Source organism: Anser cygnoides, chromosome 11, assembly GCF_040182565.1.
Source record: "Anser cygnoides isolate HZ-2024a breed goose chromosome 11, Taihu_goose_T2T_genome, whole genome shotgun sequence".
NCBI classification, from domain to species: Eukaryota; Metazoa; Chordata; class Aves; order Anseriformes; family Anatidae; genus Anser; species Anser cygnoides.
In genome coordinates this window covers 9,497,719-9,518,990 of record NC_089883.1, presented here as the reverse complement: position 1 = coordinate 9,518,990, position 21,272 = coordinate 9,497,719, and the positions used below count along the sequence as shown (strand labels likewise).

General features: G+C 40.6%; 1 protein-coding gene across 1 annotated transcript in view; it reads left to right on the top strand.

The window, feature by feature from the left end:
• Positions 1–21,272, top strand: part of TMC3 (transmembrane channel like 3) — a 283,611-nt gene that overhangs the window by 154,897 nt on the left and 107,442 nt on the right. The window contains exons 3-4 of the mRNA XM_067003575.1: positions 13,888–14,085; positions 15,149–15,333. The gene's annotated coding sequence lies outside the window, so the exon portion shown is untranslated. The remainder of the gene's footprint in view (positions 1–13,887; positions 14,086–15,148; positions 15,334–21,272) is intronic.

The following is a 21,272-nucleotide window of genomic DNA, read 5'->3' as shown; positions in this document are numbered from 1 at the left end:
TCACCATTCTGACATATTTTGGTGAGAACACTAAAGGTTGCTTTTTTAGTTTAGTAACTCAGCTTCTGATGCATGGATGTTGCTGTAAGTGAGGCTGTGAGAGTTAATTAAGCTTCATGGTGGAATGCTTTATTGATTTGACAGATTATTCACTCTGTAAAACTGAAAACATTTGTATGCATGATGTAGTACCATAAGGAAGTTTGGTAAACATTTTGAACAGATATCTTTTAACCTGGAAGATTTATAGGCTCTTCATAGGCCTGTAAGTTACATTAGGGGAAAAACAAAAACAACACACACAGAGGATGAAAAAAAAAATGACACTGTGACTGATGAGATTAAAGAACTTTGTAGTATTTTTGGCTCTATTCCAAGTTTATGTAATATGAATAATATAGTTTAAATGTAGGGCAGTTAATAGTGATTGCCACTTGGCTAAAATCAGGGCTTGCTCAGGTTTAAGGTAACATTGGTTGCTAGAGGAAAACACACATGCATTGTCATCTTTGTTTCTGAGATAAACAGGAGTTAGTCTGAATTCAAATGAATTAAAAATTTGTTTTTGTTGGTTAGAGAGGAAAGAACCTGGCGGAGGTTTGTCTGTCCTGTTGGTTTTGTTGGTTAGAGAGGAAAGAACCTGACGGAGGTTTGCCTGTCCTGTACGGCAAACAAAACGCGAGGCAAGAGTGAGCGTTGGTAAAACAGAAGGTCCTGGGTGGAACCTGTCTGAGGTGTAAGTGCTGATGGAGGTTCAGTGCAAATAAGATAAAAGTAAACTTGTCCCAGAAGTCTTCAATGTTGGAGCTTACTTTGCTGTATTGCTGCAGCTGGCCGTCAGCACAATGTGAGTGGGTCGAGAGATCTATTCCTCGTGCCGTAGATGTCTGGGCATACAGCTCCAGTTCTCACCAGTGCTGGGAAAGCGGTGAGTTTGTTTAGGTGGTACAGAAACAACAGCAAAACTCCTCAAATAATAGTTTAGATAATATCGCTCGTTTGAGATTGTATTCACTGCTACTAATTAAATTGTCGGCCTAACAAGCGAAGAGGTAAATTCTGGCACCATACTAAACCACAACAATTATTAATGTAATTAAGCTTAGTTATCTGTGTAGATTAGCAGAATGGGGCATTTAGTATGGCATAAGCATGTAGCTTAAGCTGTGTTGTGTAATGGGGTATAACATAGGAAAAATCCTTCATTTTTTCCCTTGAGCAAAACAGCAGTAAGAAGAGAGGATGCCTCAAAGGTACACTTTGCAGAGTTAGAACAGAACTGCTGATTGATAACAGAGGAAATTTAATATTCTTATTCTGTGACTAACTTTGTAGTAAAGCCAAGCTCTTAGAAACAGTTGATTACAGTTTCAGTAAAAATATTTAGATGACAGCTGTAAGCCTTCATCATTTCTACACATATGTTACAGAGCTCTTTTGTTGTTTCAGTATGTGTAAAGGAAGAAGTCAAGACGAACAAGTAAGAACAGATCTGACATCCTTAAAGTTATTACCAGCAAAAGCACTGAAAAGACAAGGCAGGTCGTTTGCTCCCACCCCCCGAGTTTAACTAAACATGGTGTGAATTATTGATGGATGGGGTTTGCGCCTCAGTCAGCATTTCTCTGCCAGGCTGCACATGCCACGTAGTGTGAAGGGATCTGTGAGGTGGATAGTAGTTGGGACACGCTGAAGAGAAGGGAAAAATCCCTTCTTGCCTACCTAATAATAAAATCTCATTATCAGTCTAGGTTTGAAATCTGTTTAGACTGTCGGTTCTGTGTGAGAATATTGAGGCTTTTTCTTCGCTCTCCAAAGGTGATGGATTGATGAGAATTTCCCATTCTCGGTATTGAAGTCCTTAATAGCCTGGTGCCATGTTGTGTGGCCAGCACGTTGCTACAAACCCTATTGAATCAGCTAGCTGAAGTGAGCTAGGCATTGTCAGCAACCCGGTGGTGCTTCATTGATCCTGGAATCAGACTTCATCTATACCGCTTCTCAGGTAGCTTCTCTGCTGATGCATGTTGGTGCTCGCTGTGCTAGTGATGGGGTTGGCTGCAGTCAGAAACAGCTGGCGAGGATTACCTTCCTCTAGGCTGTCATGCTGGCTTTTACAACTGATTTTTTGGCAGGGTGAGGGGCTGAGCTGCATTCTGCAGCCGGGGGAAGATGCTGACATGGCTAAATCCCATCCTTTTGTGGCTTTGCAAACTTGCTGCCAAATGGCTGCAGTTCTGAAGAGCTGAACTGTATGCAGAGGAAATGATTCTCTTCAAGCCTATGGGTTGCTGGAAATTTTAAAGAGAATCCTTTTCCAGGGATCACAGACTTTTATTGAGCAGTGTTTGAAGACAGGTTCTGTTTTGGACTTACAGTTTCATGTGTTTATTTTCATGAGAAATGTTAGTAACAGATGTTCCTTTGGGAAAAGAGATCTGTCCCTTGACAGTATTTTTTTTTTTTTTAATTTCTTGATCTCATGTGTTTATAATCAAGGCATTTTCTGCCCCACCAAAAATACTGTTTTGGCAGTGCTCTCGTATTGTGTGCTTTATTAACAGTGAAGCAATCATACACTGTAAACAGTTTCAAGCAAGCTGAAAAGAAGGACAATGCCATCCACATGTGCTGTATAATGAAAAATCCTGAAGCAGGAATTGGGGGAACTTCCTATGGAAGTGACAGTGCATTCTCAACAAGTCTCTTCATGTCAAGTATTCTGTATGCGGACTGAGAGGTGATGTTTACATGCAATCAACTGCTGATTTATTCATAATACTTTGAGTCGTTTGTCCTTGTCTTAATACACACTGTAGTTTTCTGGTATTTTTATAAAAAAAAAAAAAAAAGGAAAAAAAAAATCTGATATCTAGAAAAGTATATTTTGACTGTGTTCACTCCATTTAACTCTGTTCCTTTTGTTTTCTTCCTGAAAATTATTTTTGCTTAAATATTTTGATGTGGGAAGGTCTTGACAGGGCTGTTTACTTTGACAACAAATTCAAGTGTCATATAATAGACTTATTTATGGCAGTGGATTTGAAATGTGTAGCTGTGAATATCAAGAATGGAGAAGAAGGTTCTTGTCATGCTCTGGAGAATTTTCTAACATCCCAAGCACCTGAGAGTCCACCCAGACTAGCTGGGAATTTGAATTCTCAGTACTGCAATACACTGTTGGAAAGGATTATTTGTGGAACGGTTCAAGAGTAGTATTTAATCATGCCTTTCGTTCTACCTGTGTGAATAGGAACACAAGTCTCAATGCAGGTTTTGCTTAGGCTTTGTCAAGTTGTGACTGGCTAGCCTCATAGGCAGAATAGAACTGAAAATGTCTGTATGTTAATGCATGGAGAACAAATGCTTGTGAGGAAACCTCTAAGTCTGTCTGTGTGGAAACGTCTAACAGTGTGCAAGCCTGTTTTGTGTGGTGAGATAAAAAGAAAACAAGCTCTAGATGAGGTCTCTGTCATGATCTGCTGTAGCTGGTCTTGATCCAAGCTCTCAGTTGACCATTATCTAATAACATGCCAGGAAAAGAGCTGTAACTCTTTTCTTTTAAAGTGTTTGGTAAAACTTTGCCCCAAACTAGCCTAATGGGAAGATACTCCACTCCAAGTAGAGTGTTTATTTTATGCCGCTGTAAAAAGGTCTGTCCTCTTCTTCCCAAGCTGCACCAGAACCCCTTGGTTTGGAAAACAAAGCTGGTGTCCTGTCCCAGTTGCACAATAGCTTCACCCTTGCCGGGACAATGTGGGAACGTGGTGGCAGCAGATTCCAGGGAAAAAAAAGCATCTGAACACTTTCCCTAAATTATCATTTACCTCCTAGACTCTTACCATCAAACACTGAAAGGTACTCGATTTGACTTGGAATCCAAACCAGGCCTTAAAATTAAACAAGCGCCCAGACACCAACTCAGTGCCCCAAAAGTGAGAGGCAGGGAGCTGCTGAAATGCGAGGTCATGTCCAGAGCAGGATACAGGCTCCGTGAGCTCATCCGAGCTGTGGTGGTGGCTGTGTGTGCATGCACACGTGAGAGATTTGTGCCTGAGGCTGCTGGGTGATGCCTCCAGCAAGGGGAACCCGAGGAAGGAAGGAAGAGAGGAGGGAGCGGGAGTGTGGATGGAACAGCAAACCACAAAAACATCTCTTTGATCTCTGGGGGGAAGAAAAGAGCACTTAAAGTGAAAGGCTGCGAGTCAGAAAAGCTGCACTGCTGAACTAATTGTAAGATAAATTGCAGGACCTTCAAAAAACAACCATAGTAGTCAAGGTGGTACATTGTACGATAGCCACATTACAGAATTAGTAAACATACCATAACTGATTGCGTATTTTTCTGTGAACTTCCGAACTGCCCTCACGTAATACTTCACCTTCCTACTGTTTTATTAGTTAGCCAATGCAATGTATTCAGAGAAATTTCAACAAAACAGTTGCACAACTAAAGTCAATTGGGTGTTTTTGTGGTCTTGGATAACTTAGCTCATGATGCATCATAACCTGTTTTTTTTTTCAAAGAAGCTTTGATATTCTTTGATCATTTGTAGCCATTTTTCAGAAGAGGTCCCTCACTCATTTTTTTGGATTCTTTGTGGTTACAGTGTGTGAGCTGTGCCGTGCATAACAGCACATATGGTGCGTTGGGACTGCCATAATTCCAGGGCCGTGCCACCATGTGGTACGTAGAAAGGGAATGAGGGATGAGCATATTGTTTGTTGCCAAAGAAAGTAAGTCTGAGTTCATTCCTGAAAGCTGTAGTTCCTGATGTGTAGGCACTTCTTGAGAGCTCAAAATCATGAGATACAGCAGTGGGTCTTGCAGGGAAGGCTGTGCAGCATATGTCCTCTGGGGGCATCAGAAAGCCCAGGAAAGCTCCATCTGAGCTTTGCGTTCCTTCATGCCCTCCTCCCTTTCTCATCTCTCTCATTTCTCCACTTCTGAAAATGTTCTCCTCTCTGACAGCCATATGAAGAGTGTGACTTTTATTTTAACTGCTGGGCTTCAGTCTGAGATTGAGATCTGTTGTGTGCATGCAATGGCAAGAAGCTGACAGGGAGGCTGCCTCCTCCCTTCCATTCCTTTCCCCTGTCCTTGGCAGGCCGAGAAGTGTGTGAGGGATGTAGGCTGGCAGCTGCTTGGCTGTGCTTCCTCCTATGAAGCCTTCAGACCCGAGCACTGTGTCTGTGTGTGAGAGAAAATGAGGGGAAAAGGAGTCCTTGGTTTAATACTTCAAAGAGGTTGTACCTGGAGTGGAAGGGCAAGAGGGAATGTGGGTGAGCAGGAGGGTAGACAGCTGGGATCGGGGGACAGGCTGGCCATGCTGAGGCAGCACAGAGATGAGGTCCCAGCTCCTGGGAGCCCTCTCAGGACACTACAGGCACTTGCGTGCACAAGGGGTGCCTTGAAAGTCCTGCACGTGTCTGTGTAACTGCTGGTGGGTGGGTGGACCTGTGTCTGGACTCTCCAAGTGCTGTGGATGTGAGTGGAACGGCAGTGCATGCAGGGATGCAAATTGTAAGCCTTGTCTGAGATCCTGCTTGGTGCCTCCCTTGCTGTTATTTGACTGGCAGCACCAGATTTTCTGGCTTTTGAAGTTTTTAAAGCATGCTTGTATTTCCAAAGAGAGAAAAAACAGCAGTCGCTGTAGATCAGCTTTTCAGTCGAGGATTTTTTTTTATTATTATTTTTTTTGTGATTCACTTAAGAAAATGTTGACTTAAATAATGGTATAAACAGAATCCATATGAAAGTTCTTGTTATTCTTTCTTTTGTTTTCTATATGTTGTATTGCTGTGATGGCATCAAGGAGATTACCCTTTGCAGGAGTGCAAGACACCGAATCCTTCACAGCTCTGTGCAAAATGTTGCCCTGTGGCATTTCAGCACAACAGTGCAGCTTGTTGCAATTAAACTGTTTTTCGTTCCATGTTCCTATCTAAATGTGCCTCCTTCTTCCTGGAAAATTAAGTGGTTTAAACCCTAATGGGAGGGTGTGCAGACTGTAATGTTCCTTCATGTGTTCTCAGATGGGCTTGTCTGATTTTTCTCCTTAAGCTGCAGGAGGAAGCTGATACTTACAGGCTTTTTACCTTTTAAAAGAGTATAGAATTGGGGGGTGGATATTTTTTATTCACTTTTTAGAGGCAGAAAAATCAAATCACTATTGTAACAATTTTCAGTTTTTGATTACTGCAACCACAAAGTGCCTAAGTGTAAGTTGTCCTAATGTAATGACTAAAAGGATGTTGGAACTCTTCTCATGAATACAAAGACGTGCATCATGCCAAGCTAACTTGCTAGAATTGCATCTGTTGCTTGGTTCTGTCCTACCATTTTGCTCCAGAGCTGGGGCAGGCATGAGAGTGCACTGTGTTCCCTAACAGAGCCATCCTGCTGCAAAGTGTCAGACCTTTTCTCATCTGAAAGGACTGGCCTTACACCTTTCTCATTGTTTAAATAAACAACAACAAACTGATTGCTTTAGGGAAGCCATAGCAGCTGTCAATTTAACTTCTTTGAGCCTCTTTGTCCCTAAGATTTTTATGGCCATTGTGCCAAGAAGCCCTGCCTTTTTACAGTAACATAAACATGTTACTTAGACTTATTTTGGTATAAAAGTGAATTTGCATAAATGCGATTTGTTTTTCTGGTGCTAGCAAGCCTGTCAACTTCAAATGGAAGCCTTGTTGGTTCTGCTGGTGCCCATTCCTGGCAGTGCAAATGTATATATGAAGAGATGATAGAAAAAAAAAAAAGGGGGGGGGGGGTGGGTGGTGGAGGGCAGAACTTATTAGATTACATTCAGCTCTGTAACTGCTAGGTTTTTTTACAGCTTTCTGAAAAAAAAAAATGCTTATTAGAAAAACAACTACCACACTGAGGAGAAGAATCAAGGCTATTTCAAGCATATTATTTCACTGTTTCTTGCCAGTGGGAGACTCAGGGAGGGGGCTGGGGGTTTACAGTGGCTAGACAGACCATTAAATTGGTATTAAACACTTTTCCATATGAAGGAAGTCCCCTTCTGCCAAATATCCAGGAGCAGGGGGATTGGTTTCAATGCAAGTACTGCTGGGATGGGGCTAGATAAACTTTGAAATATTAAGAGGTCGCTGGGGTCAGGGCGCAGGCTTCAGAGCCCGTCTGGCTGGCTTCCTTGTAGACTCTTGGAGAGCTGGCACACCGAAGCAGCATGACGTCCTGCATAAACATCTGATCCTCCTGACCAGTTTTTTCCATGGTATTAACTTTCTTAACGCAGGGGGGAGGGGGAATAAAAAAAAAATGACCAAAGCTGTTTTATGTCAATTTTTACCATGCGGAGCCACAGCAAGATTCCTGTGCTGTCCCACACAATAGAGAGGGCAAAAGAAGAAAAAGCAGGTTGCCAAGCTGCTTGTATAGATTCACAAACTTTGCTCTAGTTCCTAAAATAGCAACACAACACAACGGAGGGCTCCTCTGAAATTATGATAAAATGCACTGCTATTGATTTTTCAGCTGGTTAATCAAATGGAAAAGATAAATAATATAGACCCTGCAAATCTGGAAAGATGCAGACGAATGCTAAAACTCCAAATCAAATAAGTGGTAAGAGGACTGGCTAATTCCCCAAAGCAAAGAGAACCCAAGTGGAGCAGCACTGTCAGGATGGAGGCCTGGAGATCAATCCCAGGTTGTGTGGGCAGTTGGCACCTTCGTGTTGCTGGTCGTTGTCCCTTTGGGGCCACAAGTTGGTGCCACAGGAGCTAGTGCTGTTCCAGGCTGCTGAAGCTGCGTGTTGTCCTCCGCAAAGGTCTCTGGAAACGAGTTTGTCCCACGGGACTGCTATGCGCAACGCAGTCATGCTTTCTGTTTGGAAACCAAGACAGCTAAGGGGTAGCAATGTCCTGGCTAAATTGAGTAAGGTGGGGCTGAAGCCTTGGCTGACTGGATATGTTTCACTTTCCTGGAGACTAGAGCCAAGAAGAATTAAGGATTTGGCCCGTAACTTCTATTATTAAGAACATCTCTTCTGCCCAGCTTGGCTTTTGTTCACTGAAAAGCAATCTTTCGACTTCAAAATACTGATCTCAGTTCAGTAAAAACAAGCAAGCAGAAAATCTCTGCTGTGTTATCATAAACTTCTCTTTTATACGCTGGAGTTTTGCTTGGTTGTGCTTTAATACAGACTCTGGAAATAAACTAATAGGTTTCCTTTTCTGAGCTTGACCATGTAAAAGTTCATTAATGATCCTGTATACAGCTCGGTACAAACTTAGACAGCACTCTACATGGGAATCCACCGGTGCAGAGCTTGGTGGAGGCAGCTCTGCTCATTTCCAGGGGAATTTGCTTGGTATCTCTGTACTAGCAGATGGTATTGTAGTAGCTGAGCTTTACCCAGAGAATGTGGAACCATTAAGTAGTCAGTGAAGCAGCTCAGGAGTCTGCATTGTCAATACAGAAGCATGATGGTTTGTTAAATCTGCTAGTTGGTTGTGTAAAAGAAAGAATTGCTTTCTATTTTAAATCTGGAAACTATTTTTTCATAAACATAGCTTCACTTGCAAAGCTGTTTTGTTGTTTCTGTAAGCAGTGGTGCCTGCCCTCCTGCCTACAGAAATATAACCTTTTCTGGAAGCCCTTGAGGGCCAGATGCTACAACCCTATGCCTATAACCTGACCAGAGAGCAAAGCAATTTGATCATAACAGGCATGCATATATATGTACAAGTGCAATAGGACTGACTCTATGGTTCATAGCTTGCACGTGATCAAAATGCACTTTGTGGGTGATAGGTTTGCATCCGAAGCATATGCATTCCTGCCATAAGGCTGGAAGAAAATCTGCAGTATGTTGGGAGTTTTTGTTTTCTATTGCATACAACATCCAAATCTGTTCATCTGAATAAAAAGGGACATGCCAGGTTATACTCCGAGATATTGTGACGACTAGTCAGTCAGCCATGAAGGCAGAGACTCTAATGACACAGAAGACCAGTGAGTGTAGCATGTAGGGGGAGAGCAGGAACAAATTAAATGACAAAGGCAACCAGAAAAGATGGAGTATGTTGCACTAAAAGCTGAAAATAACTCAGGGAGATGAGAAACCCTGTGGTATGGGGTGTGGGGGGGAAACTGGAGCTTAAAGAAGAGAGCAGTGGAGACCACAGCAATGACCGTAGTCCATTTTTATTTTGACCACTTACAGGAAGGTGGTGAGTCACCTCTTCCAGAGCTCTTTGATTTATTAGCGAGGTGAGTTTCCTGCTATGGAAATTGGAGCCAGAAGAACTGCCAAAGAGGGAGGAAGAGTGTGCACAGATATCTTTGTAAGCTCTGCAAGGGGAGGAGGAGGAGGAGGCAACCGTTTGGCTGGGGAGAGGAACATAGCAGAGACACAGAAGTCAGAGAGCAAGAGTTATGTTAGCCCTCATAAAGGTGAAAAATATAAAAATATTGTCGGAATTTCAGATAAAAAATGCACACCAGTAAATGAAGCATTCTGACTTTTATTTTTATGGATTGGTGAGTGCAGAAAAATTCAGTCTTGAAACTATAATACTCCAGAAGGTCATTGGAAGGTCATCTGTCCAATAAGTTACAGAGCTATGTTAATTTGTTCCACATTGGGCTTGAAGCCTACAATGAGGTGAAACAGAATTTTATGGAAATGTTTTTACTGAAGAAAAGCTCAAATTTTCAGGTCCTGTCATTTGTGTGCTCTTTCTGGACCTGACTAGCAGCCCTGCTGGAGAGCTTCAGAACCTTTTGGTAGTACGATGTTGAAATGCATATTCTTCGTATATGATTTTGATTTTAAAAGATTTTTTTTTTATTCAAATTTTTCCACTTAAATGTTCTGTGAAGTTGTAATAGACAATAAAGCCCATCAATACAGTAAAACACTTCTGACAAAAATGCAACATGCTGGACTGCACGTCTGCATCACCTGTATGCTGCTTGCTTCTCCTTGGAAGGAAGACAGGTCACTTAGAGGTGACCTTAGCTTCACCTTCCAGCTTCTTCCTTAGCTGAAGTGCTCATGGATTTGAACTGAAGTAGGTGTGTATGTAGATGTGTGGGTATCGATAAAATATTAGCACTGGGCACTAGCAGAAAATAGGATAAATCTGTTTAAAATGCTCTTGAGTAATTACACAGCTGTAAATAAAAAAAGAATATGTGCTGTGTGTTCACTCACCCACCTTGTCGAGGATCTTTTTTAGCTGTAGAAATTCACAATATCTGAAGCTGATCTTCACAGGAAACCAACAGAAAACCAACTTGTACTTTTTTTTTGGGGGGGGGGGGGGGGCTTGACTGGGGTTCAGGCTACTGCCACGTGTTGATGGAAACCTTGGTTTCCATCAAGGTGGTTTCCTTTTGGAGCTTCGCGGTTCAGGCCAAATTATTGGCCAGGTGCTATTCATCCTCACTAGCTTAGATAAAATATTCATCATCATCAACATGTTAATATTTGTTATGTGGATTCATTTTATGTTTTTTTTTCCAATTTCTTCTACCTCTTCAATAACTCCTCAATTTCTTGCTAACCTTAATGCGAAACTAAGTTTATTATTTCGACTTCCAAAGATGATTATTCGGCATTGAGTAAACAACCTTGGCAATGTACTTGCTCACATTCGTCCATAATAACTCCCTGCCCCTATTTTATCGTTTATAGAATTGCTTTCTAATCCTTTTCATGGTTCTTTTTAAAATAGCTTTCTTATATAATAGATAATAACATTTGTTATAAAATGAAAGTAAAACCAATTAAATCTGCCTTATTGTACTTGCAAAAGATTGATGTGTGTAAAGTCTAACAGCTTATTTGGGGATTTTAATCTAAAAGTGCCCTGCAATAACATTCTGTTGTGTTCTGGGAACTAGCCGTAATAGAGAAGCCACTGCCTGCAGAGATGCTGAACTAAATTAAAGTATTGTGTGCTGGTATTCTAGCATCTGCCTCCTACGTTAATCTGTGGAAAATGCCTGAAAATACCCTAAAGTAGCAGCCATTTCTTTGTTTAAGTTTGAAAGCTTTTTGTATCTGTTCTCATTAATGCTGCAGTGCAGAAGATTCACTGTTCAGTAAATGAATTGAACAGAAGCTTCTGCAAACCAAGACCAGACTGCAGTTTTCCCATTTCTGTCTCCATTTTATTTTTTTTGTTCATAAAAGGTTTCAATTTGAGCTCTAGGGACCTGGGTTTTACTATGCTTGCTTCAACATATGTATTTCCTGCTAGGAAGAAGCAAACTAGTTAAAACAGAATGAACACTTCAAAAATTTAAATATTATTCTATCTGAATGATTGAGGATTTCTTGATCTACCTTAGTCTTTCTCTTGAGTTATATTTTCATATATGAGACTGTAAGTGTATACTTTCTCTGAAAGGTGTGTTCTGAAAATGCTTCATCTTCATTGTAAAGTCTCTCATTTTGCTCCTCCTTTATAACACTTTCATTCATCCAGCCCTGGATTGAGAAACAATGCCATGTGATTTATGACTGTATATGATATAAATAGCTGAAGCTCTAAGAGCAGCAAGTAGTAAACAGACTGTAGGCAGTAATATATTTGTGGTATTTTTATACATGAATAATCCATGAGTTTATTAAAAAAAAGTCTGTTTCTAGATAATTTAGGAATAGAAGAATGCTTTAATTCTTGAAATAAGTTATCGTCTCCAGCTTCAAAAATAATTCTGTGAAATGAAAAATAAATAATATAGAAAATAACTATGATGTATAGACTTGTCAAACTTAGCAGTTGCTATTTCAGAAAATAAAATATACATTCGCTGGGACAAGGGCTGCAAACAGAGTATGCATCTCTGAGGGTGCTCCCCCAGCTGCTAATCTCCGCCATCGTACCTAAACTGTAGGTGAACATCCTTGAGCATCCTCCTTTGGCTGCAGCTGTACTGGTTGAAAAGGTTCCTGCTTCCAGCTGCTTGTCCCTGTCCCATGTCTGGACGTTATCGCCCCCTTTTAGAGCAGACAAAACCATGCTGTTTAAATGGTTTTAGGAGTTTCTACACACCTCACTGTCTCTGGGCCAGTGAATAAGTTCAGTATTGTCATGCCAAGCACTGTCCTAGCATGCAGTATAGCCCTGCTTGGAGATGCTCTTGGAGTGCCTGGGGCAAAGAAGGCCTTCTTCTATACGAGACAGACCAACCGATTTGTAAATCTGGCCTGAAAGAATACCCATGCTTTATAAATAATGATTATGGTGTTTTTGTGCCCTTTCCTTCATTGTTTCCTTTAGCCAAGGATATCTGTTGAATTTGAACCAAATTACATCCATAGGTTATGACTGATTTGAAAATTATTTTTATAGCTGAAAAACTCATTTCCTTCTCCAAAACAACAACAACAAAAATCCATCAATTCCTTTCCCATCTGAGCTCTTTTCTGCTTCTGATTTAAGTTACTTTTATGGGTTGTAGCAAGCTCCTATATGCCTTTCACCTCAGGTCTCACATACTTAAAAACTATTCTTAGAAAAAAAAGAGGCTCTGTTAAGATAAATTGATATCTTAGAGTGCTTGCAATATGAAAGGTCGTTTACTAATATTAAGTAGGAATAGTAAAAACTAGTTTTAAAATGGTTACAAAGGCAACAATTTGAAATGGGAAATCAGAAAAGGACTGTGAAGAGAAAATAATGAAGGCATTAGGAGAGTGTCGTAGTGCTTCAAACTGACGTTCCTAATATGTATTTAATTAAGAGCCAATAAAGTGGAATTTAAATGTACATAAACTAAACACAGTAGAAACTTGTTAATTTGCACTCTAATAATTTGCAGACTTTATAATTCATGAAAAGAAAAAAAAAAAGCTTCCTTCTGCCTCTCAGCAATGGTTTAAACTAGAGGCAACAGTGAACTAGCCTGTTATTAATACTTAGTTTCTTTGGCAAGTATATGAGGAAGCGGTGGCTAGTGTGTATGACCATATTGTAAGGTATTAACTACTGGATCAGAGTTAATGAAATGAAGTCCAATTTACAGTGCATTATCTTTGTATTCCCCCCTCTTTCAGACAGCACCCAGTGCAACTCCAGGATTTTCACTGATTCAGAGTTGATCATAACAGAGCACTTTTCACAAAGGCACAAACGCAGCAATTCGCAGTAACTCTCAGGCATTAAAACCACAAATCACTGCCACCAGTGGCCCAAAGGCCTGATCACAGAGGCTTATGAAGGTGCACCTGGAAATTCCTTGGGCTTGTTCAAGTTCTCTTCCAGGAGGCTTGAGTGAGTTGTGGTGGTGGCAGGAGGTCAGCTCTATTGCTGATGTGCAGTTCAGTGTCTGCTGGAAAGCTCCCAGTCTTCACAAGTTATTCTCAGCTCCTTTGCCTTAAACAAGCTTTCAGATTGATATGAAGTTTTCCGAGATGAATCCCTATAGGGACAGTTCCTGTCCATTACTGGTGTTGGTGTTTGTAATCAATGTAGGTCTGATTTCATTGCCTGCTCTGACTTGTGCAATATATCCAGATCGTGTTGTTTGGTGATGCAGTTTTACTCTCTCTTCCTATAGGCATATTTACATAGAGGGAAAATTGAATTTTATGCTATTCCGTGACACAAGAGATGGTACTAAATTAATATTTGACTATCATTTTTCAGCCACTTCCAACCTGTTATTCTCATGTTGTCTGATATTTTCAGCTTTAATGGGTGAGAGTTCACATGGCATCTAAAAATATTAATCAAACCTAGGGAAATTCTAAACATAGCATATCCACTTAATTCATTTTGTAATTAGATTGAGTTATTAAGTAGATTTTTATTTCTAAACTCATGTTTACTTGAATGAATTATGAATCGTTGATTACCACCACAGTATTTATAGTACTTTCCTTTGAATTCCAGGTGTGTGAACTGACCTTGACATACTGCACCAGCTCCACTCTCAATCAGGAAAAAAACAACGAAAATGAGTGTGACTGTGTCAGATGAAGATGTTCCAGTCTGCTTTAATTCTGACTCTAGTTACCCAGAAACTGTCTATCCAGTTGTATGTGAAAACCTGGAGTAAGGGATATTGAGCCAAATTTCATCATCTGCCAGGTAATTATAGGTCTTGTTATCTTCAGCTGGGAGTAACCCATGTAGAGGTATGGGCAGAGTGGGACCCATTTGTATTTGTTCTTCTCCTGTGGTGTATTTGTTTAACCAAACATACTTACCAGCAGCTTTCATTTTGCAGCTAGAAGGCCTGTAGCAAAGTAGAGGAGCAGGCATTTGCATTGAGATTCCAATTAAGTTGAAATTAGCATGAACTTCTGTTCAGTAGCTGATGTTTAATGTAAGGCAGATGAAATGGTACTTTGATAAACTGACTCCAAGGATTGTTATGACATTTCTTGTCTGCCTCCTACAACGTGATTAGACTGCCGTAGTACCATGTGCTTAATAGTTAGTGCTATCTTGTGCCATACCTTTCTGGCACAAGAACTATCCAGATCAGTGTGTAAGGCAAAGCTTGCTTGTACAAACAAACCCCTCAAAACCTGACACGCACACCACACTCCACTTTAAAAAAAAAAAAAAAAAGCCCCCCTAGACAATTGAAAAACCCATCTCAACTGTTGTGGCAAAAGCAAGGATGAGAACCATTTTAAAATGGCATAGTAAATTACTTTTCTGCTTTATTTTATTTTGTATTTTCATTTAAATAGGTGGTCTCTTAGAAATAGAGTGCATTAGAAATGCTTGCATTACATTCTCTTGGCAAAAACCAACCAAAAAGCATTAAGTACTTCAGCCATATCATGTGTTGCAGAGGCTGACCAGCTCCAATTTCTTCATAAAAGAATTGTTTTTTACTATCATTTTTTGAGGAAATGTGGGTTACTAAAGTTCCATTAAATCTACGGTGCTGAGGCTCTAACAAGAAATCAATGTGCCCTGGTGACTTAAACACTTCCCTTTTAGGTGGTCTATGTTTCTAGAACATATCTCACGTTATGAATTTGCCAAGGCTCATTTAAGCAGAAATTGGTTTGCTTCTGTAGTAGGAGAAATTTCCCCCAGAACAAAAGGAATCGGTTCATCTTGTGCTGCTTCTGTTGCAAATGGTACTGTTTCTCTTCACCACATTGCTCTGTTTTTTCCTCCCATTGCTTGCAAGGAAAGCTGCTCAGGCCAAGAGGCAGCAGGAAACTGTTGACAATGCAGAGAGGCCCCGAGACAGGCCATAATAGCACAAGCCAAGTGCTAGGAATTTAGTGCAACATTCCACGGCTGAGAGAAGATGAGCAATAAGACAAAAACGTTATCCTGGCAAGGAAGTGCTCAAGGATGTAATTAACAATGGTAAGGGAAGAGAAGAACAGGTATGGAAGTGTGAAATTATCAGAGCGAAGAATGCAAACCTACTCTTGTTGGCCAATGTTAATGGTTTTTAAACAAAGTACGACCGGGGAGCATCAGCTGCATTTGATTTAACTGCTGATCCATGTGGCAAATTACCATTGCTTCCATTCGCAAAAAATGTTATTTCACAGGGTGGCACTGAAAGGCATGGGGCTTTCCTGTCCCATGGCACCTGTCTCATGGAAGTTCAGCCTTCACAGTTCCTGGGGAAGTTGTGCCACAGCTGAGAGCCACGTCTTTGCTAGGGCAAACCATACCACATGGGCAGCAATTTTCTAGTGCTCCTTTTCTGAAGGTGAGGCCATCTTCATGCTTTAGTTTTAAAACATGGCTGACAAGATGATTTATCTCATTTTTGTACTAATGCAGTTGTTCAGCAATTTTTTTTTTATTGCAAGTTATAATTTAATTTGTGTGTCTTTGAAAAAATGTTTTGAATTCCTCATGGTAGTCAAGATCTTTCTCAGTCTATTTTTTAACCATTTTTAAATTGTATTGCCTCTTTGGTAAATATCAGTAATTTAATATTTATGGGTTTTGTTCTTTTACATATAAATGTTTCTACTAGGATTAAGCTTGAAATAAATTGCTTCATGTTGTTACCCATTACTTGTATTCATGGGTAAATTAAAGTGTCTGGTTCCCTGTCACTGATTTTTGCAAACGTTAGTAATTAAAACTGTAGAAGCATTTTTAGTGCCAAAGATTAAACAGATATTGGTGGACACACCAGCTTTAGACACAGATTTGGCAGGTAAAATTGAAAGTAAGAATGGCTGATTTTATATTCATCTTTAATTTTAACTTTTCTGACCGTCCGGGTGTGTTTAAAATGAAAAAATAGATTATGAAAGAGTTTGCCACAATTTTTATTGGCTTGCATCTCTAAAATGAGAACGTGTGAGAAGAGAAACTTGATGTATGTAGAGAGATGTATGTAATGGTTGGTATCAAAAGTTGTTCACCCATTCTCTATGAACTTAACCTGAGAGCTCTTACTCGGTTCATTACAGCAGCTGAAATGACTCTTCCTGCTATAATCTGACCACTTTGGGTTCTGTATGTACTAACTCCAAAGCCCATTCCTTATGCTGATGAATGTCTTGCTTCATATGGTCCTAGAACTTACTGTTGTTCTGAATGTCTCTCCCTGCTTCCCTGCTATTGTTACCTTGTGATTTCTCATGATTACAGCACATTTTTGTGAAGCCACATTGCATCTTCTGTCCTGCCAGACACGGTCCTCTGTGTCTTAGTAGGTGGAGGGCAGCCAGAGACGATTTTGCAGCTGCCTTGTGAAAATCCCAGTGGCTGAGACCTCAGTGCTGTTAGGATATACAGACGTCCAGATTTTCAGAATTCATGCAGGACCCTTTCTGAGCCTCAAAATGTTCCCAAATTCCTCCAATAGGTGCGCCCTGCCTGTCTCACTGTACTGCACTGTACTACTTCAATGTCTATTCTTTCTCCAGAGCATAGATATGTATATATACATCATATATACATATATATATACATCAGTATAGATGGAAAAAAATGGTTATAAGCCACTTTATACTTGTCTAAATACAGGCCAAACCTCACTGTAATATAAAAATCAGAGATGATTAAAAAATACTCTACTGTATTTCTAGATGTTGGAGTGTTCGAATACTAAGTGCTGACTCTTGCCATACTCTCCTGTACCAACAGCCCACCAAGGACTAGCAGATTGCTGATCTATACCATGACATGTGAGGGGTTCTCCACCCTTAGGGGATTCTCCCAGCAGACTAGGAGCTCATCTGAAGACTGTTTTGCACTACTGGAACAGTTTGAAGGAGCTGCCTCCCATCAACAAGGGGAGCCTTTTGTGTTTAACAGATATTCGCGCTCCTGTCTCAGAACTGCGTAAATTCACATCTGAGTCTTATCCTGACCAAGTATGTTTGAGTGGGGTCCTTTCACTTATGCCATTTGTGGGTCCACCCAATTTAGTCTGCCAGTCTGTCTGCCAATGTTGAGGTTTAGAGGCTCAGGGTTTAGAGGATTTTGGGGGGAGCTTTTATGTTAGCTGCCCGAGTTCAGCCTTAGCTGTCTGAAAGCGGGCAACTGCTCCAGCTGGTGCCTGGATGGGCTGGTGTCTGGCAGGGAGTGGCTCTATTTGGGTATGGGGACAAATGTCAGACTTTCTCAGTAACAGGAGAATTTTGCTCTCTGATGTGGTCCTTTAGTGCTTTCTTACTGAACATGCATTTAATTTTCCTTTGAACTGTCTGGTACATTTAGTAGTTGGAAACAGCTTTCTTTCGTTCCACCAAGTCCAATCAAAGATGGCATCCGTCTTGTATTCCAAGTGTTATTACCTTTACGGGAAGTTCACATACCTTTTGAAACAGTGCATTAGGCTCATGGCTCTATTTCTACGTGTTCATATGATTGGCTCAATCAAAAGAAAAAAAATCTCATTATGTTTGTGAGGACATTTGCTTTCCTAAATCATTTGAAGCTAACTTTATCAGGCCATTTCCCCAGAAGGTTTGTGATCTCATCTTTTATTAAACTCTGACCTTACCTTGTCAACAAAGGTCAGATGTATTAGTTTATAGCTCCCTAGCTTCATTTTGCCCGAGTGGCACCCACTTTGCTATTTCTCTCTCATTCAGAGAGCTACTTTTCTTCCAGCTGTGCTGCAACTCCTTAAAGGTAGGCTGAAAATGATTCATCCCTGGAGTTCAGCTTTTCTCACTGTTAGTATGTGGGTGTGGTTTGCTCTGGGCTGTTTGTCGTTGCCTTAGTTTTCCCCTTTCCCCTTCTCTAAGCATGTAGCCTGATCACCCACTGCCAGCCTCCAGCCATGCCAGTTAAAAGGGTTTGTCTGCAACTTTATTTTACATAGAAAATCATAGATGTGCCTTAGCTACTCAGAAAGCTACAGAAACCTTCCTGAAATCAGTGCTGAATCCAAGTCTGTGTGACTGTGGTATCTGGATGCTAATTTCACCAGCTCGGTGTGATTCAAAGACCCTGTCTCTCATCCCTTCAGTGCCAAGGGGTGGCTGTCTGTCCTCAGCTCCCAGTCCTTTCTGTTGGATGGGGCATTTCTCATTTCCATCCATAAACTGTTCTGCTGAGCTGCTGAACATTGTACAAGAGTTACAGGAGTGCCTCAGAGGTGGGAGCTTCGGTAGTTTATGTGTTGAGGTTTGCTTGTGAGTCATGGAAAACTGGGGGAGTTGGACTTGACTCTATGTTTTTCATTACAATTTTACTTTTATCCAAAGGGTTAGGGTTTTTTTTTTGTGTATTTTTTTTAACTTGCTTAATCAAAGCAAATTTTTCGTCATCTTTGAAATGAGCGTGAACAAGTGTGATGTGTCTGTCTTCAGCTGGGCTTTAGCTCTAGGAAAGAGAATCTTCTCCATGCTTCACTGCCACTCTCATGCCAAGCGAGTCCATGTCTAACCAGGAATGTAAATGTCTGGTTGTTGCCTCAGCCTAATTTCTGACAAGTTTAGAAAGTAATTTTATTCTTGTTGAGAATTAAGAATGTATCATATCTTAAGCTAAAACAACATCTGCGAAAATATAAATCAGAGTTTCCACAGCATTTCTGTTTCTTCTCCTGGAAGATATAGTCCAATTTTGGGAATTGGTTGGCTGTACATCCCTGTTGATATTGGGGCATAATATTAATTTATCATGTCTGTGAATCCTGTGTGTGTTGTCGGTAATATACTCATGCAGCTGTTCATTGAGCCTCATCTGATCCCCGAGCCATCCTGGAAATGTGTGTTAGTGTGTCACTGTTGAATGAAATTTTCCATTTTTACAGTCTGTGCCTCCACCTATTTATCACTTGTATTGTCTCAGATTAACTCTAGTACTTACCGGCACCTTTTCTGCCTTTCTATCTTTTTACCTGTTAGTTATGTCCTGTTCTGGCTACCTTTCTCGCTTTGCCTGCTGCTGTATTTGTTGATGAATGGCTCATTTCACCCCAGGCCACATAATCAGTACTCCTCTTCTTCCCTTGTTGAAGATTTGAAAAATGTACTTGCAGAAATCTGTACAGATAGGACATTTTGTGCATTCAGACCAAAGTAGAGACACAAATCCCATTAACTTTAAGGTACACATTTAATATGTTGTGCAGCTCTTTGAAAATTTATGCTCTTGCCTTTGTTTCTTGTTTAGGTCACAAATTATCCCTGATTGTATTATGGCTACCACTGCATCAGGTGTTTTTTTTTTTAATTATTGTTTTTGTTTTATCTCACCACCACGACCCCTTTTTTAAACAGTTCCCATGCTCTTTCTTGCAGGTAAACTATTTAGTGGTTTTAGTATTTAATTCAGTGGTGAAATCGTCACTGCCTCCAGCATACGCAGGATCAATCCTTACAGTTTTCTGTCTGAAGTCTTATTTCCCCTCTTGGGCTGGAGAGATGTGTGTATTGTACACCACAGTGGGTGGGGTATGGGCATGCATGCAGTTTCTGGAAACATTGCCAAGGCAATTGTCACATGCTGTTACTAAATATTGCATTTCTTTGGGCTCAGAAAAGCAAAATAGCCCTCTTCCCCAGTCTCACAACATGAGTTAGACATAGAAATAGTATCAATGCCTCCTTTTTAAGGCATGGTGTAGAAATACAATGGGAACAGAAGTCCAAATCTGTGGGGAAAAAAAATCCACAATGTATATTCTCTGCATTTTTCTTGTAGGTTTGCATTATCCTTTATCAAATCTGTGTGGCCACCTCCTTATCTTGCCTCTAGATTTTAGCATCTCAAATGGCTTCCCAATTTCTCCTTATTTCACTGCCTAATTTTGTTATCAAGCAAACAATGCTCTGCTGTAGGTTGTTAAGTTATGCTTTAAGGTTGTATACAGGGAGAATCACTTTTTGCTCTGAGTATTGCAATAAACTGATGCTTTTGTTCCTTACTGAAAAGCTCAGTGAAAAATTCTGTTCTAAGTTATGGTGGGTGGTGATCAGCGTGTTGGATGAAATTACTGCTATTTCATGCTGCTGCTGAGTGAGTAAAGGAGACCCAAGTTTTAAAACATGACTGTCAGGTTTGGGGTTTTGTGCTGGTTTTTGGTACCGCATTTGAGGTCACACAACCTAACTAACAAAGTACATTGTTTTGTCTTGAATATAATAATTGGTTCTGGGGAATAACATTCAAACCTTGCTTTCAGTTGTTTGGAGCTGCTGTTAACTGATAACTGACTGCTAAAGGGAGGAGGAATGGTCCACTGAATTTACCCAACTTTTTTCTACCTGTTCCTTTGCTATAGTTATGTGCTTTAGTTTCTAGAGATGCAGTAAGCAAAGTAACCTCCTAAATGAGAGGACAAATCTTGTTTTCAAGATGAGTGCTGTTCTTCCATGACATCCTTTCCTTTTTTTCTTCCCTCCCAAACACCTTTGCCTCCTCATCTGACAAGCTGCACGAACCCATAGTGTCTTTCCTAGTGTGTATTTCCACAAGGCATGGAGATGACTTTTATTTTGGGATCATCACAACTCCTGCTGGATGAACGCTGGAGAAAGAGATGAATGATGTGGGAAGCTTGGGATAGTTCAAGTCCTTGGGTGACATAAGATAGGTGAGATATAGTGAACACGGGGGAGGATAGCAGGATAGGCTGAGTGGCCCTGTGATCCCAAACTTGAGGTGGTTGCCAGCAGCTTGCAGGTGCTGTATATTTATGGAAAGCTTAAAGAAAACAGCTGGCCAAAGAGTCCTACTCCTGCATGATCTTTCAACTTTGTGTGGCCCTACATCCCCCTGAACTCCTGAGAGGTTTGAAGTACCTCCTGCAGTTTCTCAGCTTTGGCCTGAAGCAGAGGATAAAGGATTAGTGTTGTCACTCAAAACCATCTGGA